Here is a 13094-nt window from a genome sequence, read left to right as displayed (position 1 = left end):
TGTGCCTCCTTTTCCCTCTCCTTTGTAATTCCCTCTCCTCCTTATTGCCCTCTGTCTCTCTGAAACACCATGTTTCATATCCTTCACCCCCCCTTTCCATGATGAATGCTAATGTAAGGAATTTAAGCTAACCACAGGATATGAGATTGATGTTAAACGTGGTTTTATTAGCTGCCATAATTCTGCTGTAACTTGGGGCTTGCTCCAGATCATTTCCCCAGATCTCTCTCTCTCTCTCTCCCTCTCTCTCTCTCCCTCTCTCTCTCCCCCTCTCTCTGTCTCACTCACACACACACTATTTTTCCTATTTTTCCAGTGTAATCCAAGTTCCAATGAGTAATTTTCACTTCCTATGTGTGTGAACATGTGTGTGTGTGTTCACTCTCCTGTTGATCAGCTCTGCTCCACTACGCAACGCGTTGCAGGTGATAGTAATCAATCAACATGTGTCTGATCAGTCTCTGCCGAGCACAGCTGCATCCAGTCAGCCAGCTCTGCTCTCTGTTAATGGGACTCCCCCCCCCCCACAGCTATGGCTTAGCTACATTAAAGCTACGTCAGCGGTCAGCTATTCTCTCCATTACTTAGCCCAGGCTGTCTGTTTGGGGATCTGTGTGTCCTCTTGGCCTTCTCTTCACAGAACTTTGAGTGTCCTCCTTAGCAGTGACAGGCCTAATCAGAGAAAAATTACGAAAGGGTAGTAGGGTGAGGTTAGCGGTGATGTTTGGCTGGCAGAATGGATGTAGAAAGGAGAGGAGGAGGTCGAGGAGGAGGGCATGCAGAAGGAAGAGAAGAGGGAAGAAAGTGGCCGGGGGTGGAGGATGAGGAGAGGACTGACTGAGGGAGAGGTGGGTGGTGAGGTTTGGTTCAGAGGGGGAGGAAGAGTAGCATGATATATAGCTGATATATCTTGAATACCAGGGAGTGAGAGTTCACTGGGTAGCTTGGCAGTAGAAACACTTCATCACCACCCTACCGTACAAAATTGGATCCCGCAGAACATCTGACTCCTGTCTGCCTCTTTATCTGGAGCTGCAATCAGCCAGAGCTTTCACAGCTTTTACATTTTGTGTGTGTATGTGTGTGCGTGCGTGTGTGTGTGTGTGTGTGTGTGTGTGTGTGTGTGTGTGTGTGTGTCACAAGATCTCTCTTATCACTACAGCTCCTCTAAGACTAAATTTATATTTTATTGATCCCCGTAGGGAAATTCTCTTTTTTCGTTGCCCCCTCCAGAAGGACTTAGTTCCGGGTCAGCTACAGAACAAGGTCCCTGGAGATGGTTCGGTTTCAGTGTCTTGCCCAAGGACAGCTCAGCAGGGCACATGCTTGCCAACGCGGAGCTTGAACCTGGAGTTTGAGGAGTGCAGTTTGAGGACAGCCTCTCTAACCGCTAACCCCTCTGAACCCTCCACAGCTACAGGGGCTTCCCTGACACTGAGCTCACAGTCAAAACATAGTCACTATTTAAAAAAAACATAGGCTTACCTATTCAGTTTATGTGCCTCACACATGTATAGAACCAGTATGGCAAGCACTTTTCTTATGCCTTCAGCCAGCACTTACCTTTTAAGTGCACATACTGCTCCTATTTGATCCCCAGGGGAGGAAATCTGAGGCCCCAGGCATAGCTGGAGTGTGCTGTCTCTGTGCATGCATGCATGTATGTGCGTGTGTGCATGTGCATGTACGTATGTATATGCTTGTATGCATGCATGTGTGCCATATATGCGTGCATGTCTGCATATGCTTTTAGCATTGCCGTGTTCTTTGCCCCAGGCAGGAAAATTAATCCCACCTGCGTATGTGCTGCAAGAGCGAGCCCTTTGCATGGCCCTGCCCTGGTATTCTGGCCTGTCAGTCAGCCAAGGTGGTAAAATGTTGCATAGGGAGGCGTGTGTGTGTGTGTGTGTGTGTGTGTGTGTGTGTGTGTGTGTGTGTGTGTGTGTGTGTGTGTGTGTGTGTGTGTGTGTTGGGGGGCGGCAACTGGGGGCTCTATTGCATTGTGTCTAAATAGGAACCTGTCTAACTTGCTCTATTTTCCTTACTTCCCTCATAAGCTCTCTCATTTGCTCTTCCATGCTGAAAGCCTGTTGGCAGAGTCCGGGCAGGGAGAGCCTGGCTGTGTGCTATTTCTGTTTGGTTTTATGTTTATGATAGATCGGTGGGCTTGTTCTGCTCGCTGGCTCTACTGAGGACGTTGATATGTAGTTTCTCATCAGAGAGAATCAGTTAGGGTCAAACAGCACAGCACTTTGGCCAGATGTATGGTCAGGCTGGAGAGAATGGGAGGAGGGAGAAAAGGAAACAGCGGTGATTGATTGGATATTGATGGGCTGTTTGTTCCATCTGAACCCATTCTTCCATTCTTGCCAATATGTCTCCTGCTCTCTCTCTCTCTCTCTCTCTCTCTCTCTCTCTCTCTCTCTCTCTCTCTCTCTCTCTCTCTCTCTCTCTCTCTCTCTCTCATGTTGCTATTAAATGTTCTACCTTGTGTTTCCTTGCTGTGAGATCAGGGGGGCAGTGCCAGAGCTACATTACATCAAGGCAAGCATGCTGCGCTCATGACAACCTGCATTACACTGCCCTGATGTCATTACAACTTTGCTCCCCCGAAACTGGAGCATGTTGGCGCTTTGCCATCTCAGCAACCCCCCGCTTTCTACCTCTGCACACACCACAGATCTCCAATCCAAACACAGTGTATTCTATGGGTTGCCAAAGCATATTTCCCTCCGACATTGATATAGTGTGATCTTATAAATATCTGCTCTTGAGTCCCATCCACATCCAGTGACTTAGTTCTGTGTACACACTGAGCGATCTTCTCCTGGACCCGGCCAGGACCATCTCCCACCTGATGCCAGAGGCATGTCTAGACTGCCATTAAGATAGTAAATATGTCTTACTAAAAGATCCGTGCAATCCCTCTGAACCTCCCAAAATGAGAAAAGTGACGTTGTTGATAAAAAAGAGTTTGTTTCTAAGCACAAGTCCAGATCCTTTCCACCTCCTTTGTCTTTTTCTTAACAGTAGCCGTCTTCAACTTTGACCTTATCTATTACTCTTGATGCTCTCCCATTTTTCTGTCTCATATTTTCTGGTTCTATTTCCTGATTTCTGTCTGGACCCCCTCCCATCTCTTGCATGTCTGCATTACTCTCCCCATTCTCCCCAGGTGAAGCATCTCTAAAGTGGTTCTTATGAAAACAGATTTCTGCAAATCCACCAGAAAACACAGCTTTGATTGTATTTCCCCACTCGCTGTGACAACTCTGCAGGATTCCTGTCTCAGTGGCTCTTCATAAAAGCTGTCTGGTGCCTGAATGAAATAGTTTGGAGGGGGGAAACATTCATGTCGCCGTTCTAACAAAACCTGAAGTGATCTAGAGGCCCTGGGGGTCTGTGGCAGATTGTGCAAATGTCATGCTGTGAACAAAAAAGTTGCGTTTTAAAAAGTTGTATTAAAAATGTACTAATGAAGAGAGAGTTCGGTGACTTTCCACTGTCGGAGGAACGGATCCGGTAGCTGGAAGAGAGGTGCATGGTGAGTTCGATGCTGGTGGAGAGCCACCTGAGAGGCCGCGGACAGGAAGCAGAGTGCAGAGTGCGATGTTAGCCTATAGCAGCAAGCACACACCTGGCCTCAGGGCGCGCCAGGCTGCAACATACCTGCTGTGACCCCGCTCTAAAGGTAAAACCACCTGACACACGGAACACAGGCAAAGAGAGAGTGTAGTGATGACCGAGCTTCCATCTTCTCTTTCATCGTTACATCTTTGAACAGCTCAGTCTTTGGATAAATCCGGAAAGAATGAAGCGGTAAGCATTCCCTCTGTCTGAACTGACTTTTCCCCAACTGAAGTCCTGCCATTTGGTTTTATCACGTACGGCATGTTTCGCAGTGGAAAATTAAAACAGTAATATTGCCAAGGCTGCAGCGTTCTACTTTTCCCCCCCAACTTTTATCCCACTTTTGATGGTATCTTATGGAACAGCTGGGGGAATCACGAGGAAATGAAGAGGGAATAATGGGCCCAGCAAGATCTGATGGATGACTCTTGACATATTTTGCCCTTATGCCTCTGTTATAAACCGATAAACAGATGGGTTTATTTTTAATCATTCGAGTCTCAACATTCATAACCTCAAGGAACAGATCGTTCTTATTGGCTCCGAGGGTGAAGGTTCCACACTTATAGTACATTTTTCTCACATTCTTTCACTGCCGCTGAGCTGCTCTTTCTTTCAGCGCCCCATCAAGTGCACATACCTGCCTGGCCCCTTCCCTTGCCTCACTTCAAAGCTCCTCTGCCAGCCTTATCCATGGCTTCCTATCGCCCTACTGCCTAATCTTAAACAAACGAAGAACAGAGCTCAGCTAGATATAGCTGGATAGATATGTGGAAGATATGTGTTTGACCCTATTTTTCCATTTAATATACAGCCTAAAGATTCAGCAATGACCTCATGCTGTAATGTCACCAAGCAATTACTGTTTGTAGACATTTCATGAAAACACTTGTGTTAACAGTGTGTATGTTCACAGTATGAATGCATATTATCTATTCTGACCAATCTCAGGTTCTGCTAACTTTAGCAGTGCAAATCTCACGCTGTGTCTAGGTACGGCACTCTGCGGTGTTCTGCCTCATTTATGTCAACCACAGGCAAACAAACCTGTCTTCTGCACTCTCCTTGTGTGTCTCCACTAAATTATTAATCATTAAATCATTACTCGAAATCATGGAAAGAACCCTCATGCAAGGTTTGTGTTGCTCTGTTTCCCCAGAGGGGATCTTTTATTTTGTTTTGTAGGGAGAGACGGTGCTGAAGAAAAAAAACAGGAGAGAGTCCAGGAAGCAGGTGGAATTAAGGACACGGGAGAGAAACTGAGCGCGGAGTGACAGAGAATGGCAGGGAGTCAGGACTATCATAAAGCCCAGGATGTGACGCCGTCGCTCCTGCATCACCCGCTCATTTTCCATGGAAATACAATACGGAAATCAGCCTCCCCTAATCCCTGTTCCACTAAACGAGTCATAGCAGAAGACAAGGGCTTGAAAAGACAAAGACTGCATTCTAGCTGTATCTCTTTCTTGTCTCTTTACCCCCTGTTAGTCTTTTCATTATTCACACCCTTTAAATTCTATACAGCCTAATGAAAAGTTAATGAACTCCTATGGCTTTACTCGGTCATCCCCCATTGCTTCAGTATGTCTTCAGTCTTGGGAAATGTTTAAAAACAACAACAAGTGACATGATCTGTGTTTGTTACCATGGAACTGCTCAGGCTAATTGCTTACATGATGACTAGCATATGACCCTATGAGCCGGCCTCGATTGTTTATGTTCCTCCACAGTATATGACCTATTGTACTGAAGACATCCGCTGAACAGGGGCCACCCATACACGGTTTGCTTTGTAGTGAGCAACTCAATCTAGTGCCTCATACAGTAATATTCTCCAGATTCTGCAGTAATATTCCTCAGTTACTTATATCTAGGCTATATATAAGGGCTATAGTGTGTATGGCAGTTCAAAGAGGTCACACTCACTTCTCTGAGATCCGCTCAACAGGAAGGAAGTGGGAGAGAGAACAGCTAATCCGCCGTCAGTCACTGAGACTTGACATCCACTTCATTTGGCCGGTTGATACAGCTTCATTACTGCCCTGTCACAGCCTTGTCATCATAAACACAGGAGCCCAGTGCTGAGCGGTAGCAGATGGAGACAGCTCTTACTGCCATGTTGGGTTGCCAGCACGCTCAGCTTATGCAAGGTCCGTTACGCCGGTCTGCAGGAGACAAAACTGTTTGTTCCAACATCCCGACTCCTAACTCTAAGTGACACCTCTCTCCCTGGAGAGAAGGAGCAGAATATTGGTGCACCGAGAGATTTTATGGCCTGAGAACTGTCACTTTGTTGCAAGAACAGCATTTCCACAGCCCTGTCTGTCCCCTGTCCCTGGGAACTGTGGGGTCAAGCTCTCTGAGCAGCTATGGGAACACTGCCATAAACACGGTCATATTATACCCTCCTCAGATTGGCATCATCAGACTCCCTTGATGTGAACCTTGACTATCTGATCTACAAAGATCACTGATTGAATTGATCACGGTGTTTAGAACTGTGTTCAGCACAAACAAAGTTACCATGCTTTTACAGAGCTAAATACGTATGTGTCTAGACAAGGTCTAACAAAGTTACTCTATCAGATTAGCACCCTGCTCTCTGAGCACAGGCCCACACTCTGAGACTGATCAGGTGTTAAGACTCATTTTACACATGAGAAGGCTTGATTAAACAAATAGAAATAGACATGCATGGAGACACATGCACGCATATGCATGTGCACACCCACACACACACACACACACACACACAAACACCCCCACTGCTGCCAGCACCAAGGAGGGCCTTTCTGCGAAGGACACTAACTTGACACCCTACCAAACACACTATGGTGACTGACACACTTAATGTTTTATTGACTGTAACAGGAGATGAGCATAATCTTTTTAAACACCTTCTTTCTGTTTGTGTGTGTATGTGTCTGTGGGTGTGTGTGTGTCTGTCTCTTGCCCTTTTAATCAGCCTCATCACTTTTCCTATAACTCCTGGCTCCTACAGTCATGTCAAAGATTTTCCAATATGTGGCCAAACAAAATCTTCCTCAAAGTGAAAACAGAAACTACACTCCCTGTCTATTCACCATTTTGTGCTCTAGGTATCCCTCTAGACTCTTTCCAGTGGCCTTCCCATTCTCCCTCAATCCTTCCATCCATGAGACCCTCTTCTCCCTCTTTCCTCCCCCTCTTCGCTTGTTGAATAATGAGAACCAGCCTGATTTAACCAGGTCCTCGGCGGCTTTAAACTCAGGAAACACCCAGATCTCCTCTTAGGACTCACAGCAATTGTTCCCACATTTTTTGAACCGTACTTCAAAGTGGACCAGAAAGTGTCTGCAGGAGATGGGCTGTTTACTGATAACATCCTCATATCAAAACATATTACTGATTAAGTGGATTCGGTGCTGTGGATGATTGCATTGCAGTGTTAAGTGTAGTGCAGGAAAACACAGACTAACAAAACAGTGGCTTTCCACTCTTGGATGTAAATATAGTTGGGTAATTGTGGAGTTATTACCTGTGGTTACATTTAATTTCCATTGAGTACAGATTTGCCTCATTCTCTTTTGAAATATACCTCCACCAGCATCGCTCAGTCCAAGACAGCACCTAGCCAAGCTCAGATTTACACTGCCTGCCACACGGAGGGGGTTTGTAGGTTTACGCCATGATAAATCACAATGGTGGAATAGCCAGGAGCAAGCCTTTTAGCACACTCCCCCTCTTTTCATAGGCCAGACATTACTAACAGTGTCCAATGAGTTGCTAAATGAAAGTACATACAGCCATAACACATCACAGTGTGACACTTAGTACATACGAGGCATAATGGTCCAACCTAAATGATTTCAAGGGGAAGCCTAGTAATTCAACGTGGAAACACACTCACAGACAGAGACTCACAAACAACAAACACACACACACACACACGCACAAACATGCACACGCACGCATGAGCAACACACACACTTACACTTGCAGACAGAAACTAATATACAAACATATACACACATACACAAATACAGAGTGCCACATATACACACTTGCAGGCATGGACTATGAAACATGCTAGCAAGATGCAGGTACACACACACACACACACACACACACACAGATACGATCAATCAGACGAAGAACTACACTGACATGTAAACATACCACAAGAGGCTCTCTCTTTTCTCCCTCTCCCCCAACAGAGAACTATTCACCCCTCTTCCCCAGCCTCCCTCTTCCTCGCTCCCTCTCTCTTCCTGGCTCACGCTCGGCTCTCTGCGGCCCCTGACACTGTGCTTATTCAACCCTGTCTACCTTTTTCCACCTCCGCAGATAAATAAACATCATCATCATAATCATCATTAACACTGTGACGTCAACGCACAGCCTGTATATGATAAGTAGGTATGCGGACAGGAAACGCACAGGCTTGCGTGTGCACAGGCTTCCGCGCACACATGCAAACATGCAAATACACACATGCGCACAAACACACATGCACATATACTTAACACACACACACATCTTGGATTTGAACAGTTCCTTTCCCATATGGAACATTGGTTTCTTGATATGATATGACATAAACATCAGCTCATTTTGATGCAAAGCACAACACCTTTCGTGCCACTATGTTCCCACAGCAAGCTGAAAATGAAAAGTGGCTTTTGTCCGAGTTCAGATTTGAGCTACAATCCATCTTCCAACTTCGCGCCTCGTTAGGTGGGCTCACTATAGATGACTTCCAACTTGGATTTACATTGCCTTGATAGTGTTTACGTTGCTCCCACAGACTATAATGCATTGAGGGAAGGTTTGGTTTTCTCTGTCAATATTGTTGTAGTGTTCATGCGGGCTCATTTGCGCTGCTTAGGTTTTCTGTTTGTCTGACCGCCTGTATTTACAAAGTGAGATGGATACACCTCCATTGTCAATGTTTTTTTTCCAGCCCCAAGTCTTCATTCATCTCTTCCGATTTGTGTAACGTTGTCTCACTCCGTCCATCTCTATAGTCTTACAGAGGGATGTAATGGGATTCAGACAGATCCATCTGAACAAATAGCTGCAGCTGTGGAGTGGAGTGTGGAGTTCCTCTCTGCTACTATCTCCGTTCTGCTCTTGTTCTTTCCTTGTGACAGCATGAGGATACATATACACACGGCCGGATGCACACGCACTACAGATTGGTAAAGATCTGTACAAACAGATGCAAGTCACACACCCGACAACATATGCACATTCATGCACACACATATAGAGAACAAATCCACTTCGACCCACGGATGCACACGTGCATATACGCATGCACCCACACATGCATGCACACATATAAATGCACATACACAAATCAATCATATACATATAGATACATACAGTATGTGAGTGCAGTGCTCATGGATAGAGGTGTCATCCCATTCTCCGCATGCACAAACAAACACACACACACACACACACACACACACACACACACACACTGCAGGTTGTGAGTCCAGATCCAGTAGGGGTGTTGGCTGACATTGAGTAAGTGGAAGAAATGGAGAGGGCAAACGGTCCGCCACTGCCAGTTTAGTCCATAGACCCCCAAAGCGCACAGAGTCCTATTCACAACAGTCTGACAACATCTGCATCTCCATCTGCATACTCACTTCTCACACTCACGCTACTCTAAACAAACTTCCATCTGTATGGAAACACGCACCACACTGCTCGCTCAAGCCCACGCTCTATGTACACACACGACCACACCGCCTCCCACAAACCATCACGTTGTGCTTACACTCTGTTTTTTCTGGATGATCACGTTCAGCACTCCATGGGTACAATGCTCCTGAACCGTGCTCTTTATTCCATTCTTTATTCTGTTCGCTAAACATTGACAGATAGTATTCCCCTTCCCCTCCGCCCGGCTCGCTTCCTCCTCATTTAATCCCTCTAATTATTTCTAACTGTGGTGTGTGTTTTCTTTTTCCAGGATGCAGATATCTACCATTTTCTGTGTCCAGTGTCTTCCATCCATCTTTCACGCTTGAATTACAGCCCATCTTGTTTTTCCTGTTCTCCACTGCTTTGTTTGCCATGGAAGAGATGCAGGATCGGGGGGATGGACAGATAGCGTGAGCAGAAGAGAGGGGGAAAGGAAATACTGCGAGGCAGTGAGGTTTCGAAGTTTGTTTTTGTTGCAGCCTCCCTCGATTGATGGTTCAAATGACACGTGTCCTTAAACACAGCTCTCATTAGTGGATCAAAACAAAAGATTTCAAAAACATTTCAATGTTGAGTAAAAACCTCAATTGTCTTGCAGGCTGTTTTTTCAGGCTGACTTTCTTCAGTTTATTCTTTGCTCTCTTTTGTGCGTTTTTCTCTACCTGGTTCTTTTCTGTCGTCTCCTCGTTGTCATTCTGTCAATATATTTGCTTTGTTGTTTATCCTTCTCTTATCTGAGCCTTTTGTATGTTTGCTGTGCACACAGAAAATCCATCATTGTCATCTGGCAGTAGGGGGGATCCAGCAGACTGAGCAGAAAACACAACGATAAAACAAATGAAGGGGCACAAAGAGGAGAAGAAGAAACGGATGAGGACAATAAGAATAAAAGAGGGAGGAGGGGATTCTGGACAAGGACAGATACTTCCCAGAGAAGTCATCTGGACCCCGGATCCTACTGAGGAAGAGGCCAGTTCTCAGGACCCCTATGTGGTTCACAAACATGTACATGCACACTGTAAACTGTGGTACATATACAATACCCTTTTACCCCAATACCCCAATACCTCCCACCCTTTCTCTCTCTCTCTCCCCCACACATGCACACACACACAATATGTGCGATTTAAACCTTGAAATATATTTAGCCAAAGCCTTGTGTCACGTTCCTCCAACAGTGCTTGGTGTAGTGTGGGTGCCTGTCTCATATGAACCAGTTAACATCTCTGGTTGATGTGTGACACACACTCATCTGTATCTCTGGAGGCCAATGGATCTTTCTTCAGATCTTTCCTCATAAGCTTCCATCAGCATCCAACTTGGCAGTGAAAATCACAGGTCTGCCACCCACTTTATTCATCTATGTCTTCCACAGCTATTAGCATGACAAAGCACGCAGAGATAATAGCTGTATTCCACAATGAAAAGTGGCTATGGTTATCATACTGTGACCATATGCAGAGCTTGCTATGATATGATAAATGAATTTGCTGCTCCAGGCTTAATGCTTTGAAATTTCATAAACAGATTATCTCATGGACAATCCATCTTTTTAAATGAACATAAAGTAAAGGAGACACATGTTCATGGTGTCTGCATTTTTTAGTGGCCTATTGTTTACAGAGACCATCTGAAAGATCACAACTTAATCCCAACAACAGCCTTTCTCCTCGTGTCTTTGAGCAAGGCAATAACTCCTTACCTGGTCACTCACTATAAGCCGGTCTGGATAAGAGCATCATGCTTAAAATGGAAGTGAAGAGTATATTTTGGATTGTAGATGACAGGTTTGCGAGCAGAAGTGATAAACGCTTAGCAAAACAACTCATGGAAACAAGCTGTACTGAATGATAACAGTCATAGGGCCTTTGATACAAATAAAATTGCATTTTATTGGCAAAGTAATCTCCCACAGTATCTTTTCATAGTGATATGGCCAGCTAGAATGGATTCGCACACGATGGACCCCAAATTCCTCATCTGTCTCTGTTATTTATGGGACGGCTGACAGTTAATGGTTCCATCAGATGTTCCTTAGCATTGTGGTGCCAACTTTGTCAGACCAGGTGTTGTACTGTGCTCCATACATCTCTCTGCTCAAGGTCCACGGGCTACTTCAGCCCGTCGTACAGAAAGACAAATTGCTCTTTTGGACTTTCTGCTCCTCCGAGTGAACATACAGTAAATCCGCAGCTCTCTCTTTGGAGGCTGAGGACGGTCATGTTTGTGGATTCTGACAGTTTCTGGTGAGGAGGCCAAACACTTTGGACTGAAAAGCGAACTTGACTGAGTGACTGATTCTGGATTCAGTTCAGTGTATTCCATGCCTGTCTCAGCCTCCTCCTCCTCCAGGCGCAGAGGGTCCATGATTGACCACATAGCTGATTCATGTGACCTCAATGCAAGATTCATCTAATTGTCAACACCCCTATTAGAATGAGGAGGTCCCTGAGAAGAGTCATTGAAAGGTCTTTGCAGAAGAGACTCCCTCTCAAAGGAAAACAGCTGTCATTTTTATTTCTGGCCACAACACTAGGAGCTGGAAATAAGCCCCAACATGTGGGAGAATGTCCAGCCTGAACTCTCAGGAGGAGAAGGTTTTGATGGATTGAGATGTTTAAAGGTCTCAACTTTTTTTTTTTTTCAACTTTAGTACAGTCCTGCATCTGAGCATGGTGCACAAGATTCGCTCTACCTGCTGATAGAGAGTAATAATGAAATGTGGTTTGCCGTGACCTCAATAAAACAGGTTATACAGGGTGGCTTGTTTTTACCACACTGTGTTTTCATAACTCACAGCTAATCTGAGCAATCTATTAATTATTCGTCTGTCACACATCAAGGTTTGTTGTCCCGTACTTTCATTCTCCATCTAATGACTATTCTCTCTGTCTATCTTGAAATCTCCCTCCCCCCTCCTTCCACTCTTGCTCATCGGTTGTCATGTGCGGCCGTTTAAGGGAGAAGGTGGATCGTGGATTAATTCTGCCACTCTACTGCTTTGTGACAAAATGTCCTCTAAGACCAGAGGAGCCAGGATAATCACATTAGGGAGATTCTCGGAGAGCTTGAGCCCCCACCATCTCAGTTGCAGGACAGAAAAGTTCGATTGAGGGAGACATCTGATGTGAACCTGGCAGAACCGCTGGAGGAAAGCAGCCAGGTTTTCTGACATCATGGGACAATTCAGTCTCTGCTGGCCAGGGATCAATGGCCTGGGGCTAGACAGAAAGTACCCCATGGGTATAGCATGCGGTGTGTGTGTGTGTGTGTGTGTGTGTGTTGGGGATCATTTGAGTACAGGGATGATATAATACCAATAAAGTATTAATTCCCTTGTTAAGTTGTTTTGGGGAAAAAGTGAGAGGAAGCGACAATTTACCTGCCCACCATCCTCATTAAAACTGAACAAATCACCCACTGTGTGCTTGGATGTACGCGTGTGTGTTTGTGTGTGTGTGTGTGTGTGTGTGTGTGTGCGTGCGCCTGCAAATGTTTGTGCATATGAGCGTATGTGAGTGCTTTTGTGTTTATGCATGAATTTTTGCATGCATTCAAACAGTGTTTGCGTGTTTGCAAATTGTATTTCCATGCTATCACGTGTGTGTGTGTGTGTGTGTGTGAGTCATGAAAACTGAAAGACAGGCTTTTTTTTTTGCGGTGACCTTCACTCCTCGGTGTGTTCACCAAGGGCGTGACCTGCTGTTGACCAGGCTGAGTCAGCCAATAGGCATTCCTGGATGGGTGGAAGTGCAGGAGAACAACAG

Source organism: Centroberyx gerrardi, chromosome 14, assembly GCF_048128805.1.
Source record: "Centroberyx gerrardi isolate f3 chromosome 14, fCenGer3.hap1.cur.20231027, whole genome shotgun sequence".
NCBI classification, from domain to species: domain Eukaryota; kingdom Metazoa; phylum Chordata; class Actinopteri; order Beryciformes; family Berycidae; genus Centroberyx; species Centroberyx gerrardi.
This window is presented reverse-complemented; position numbering follows the sequence as displayed.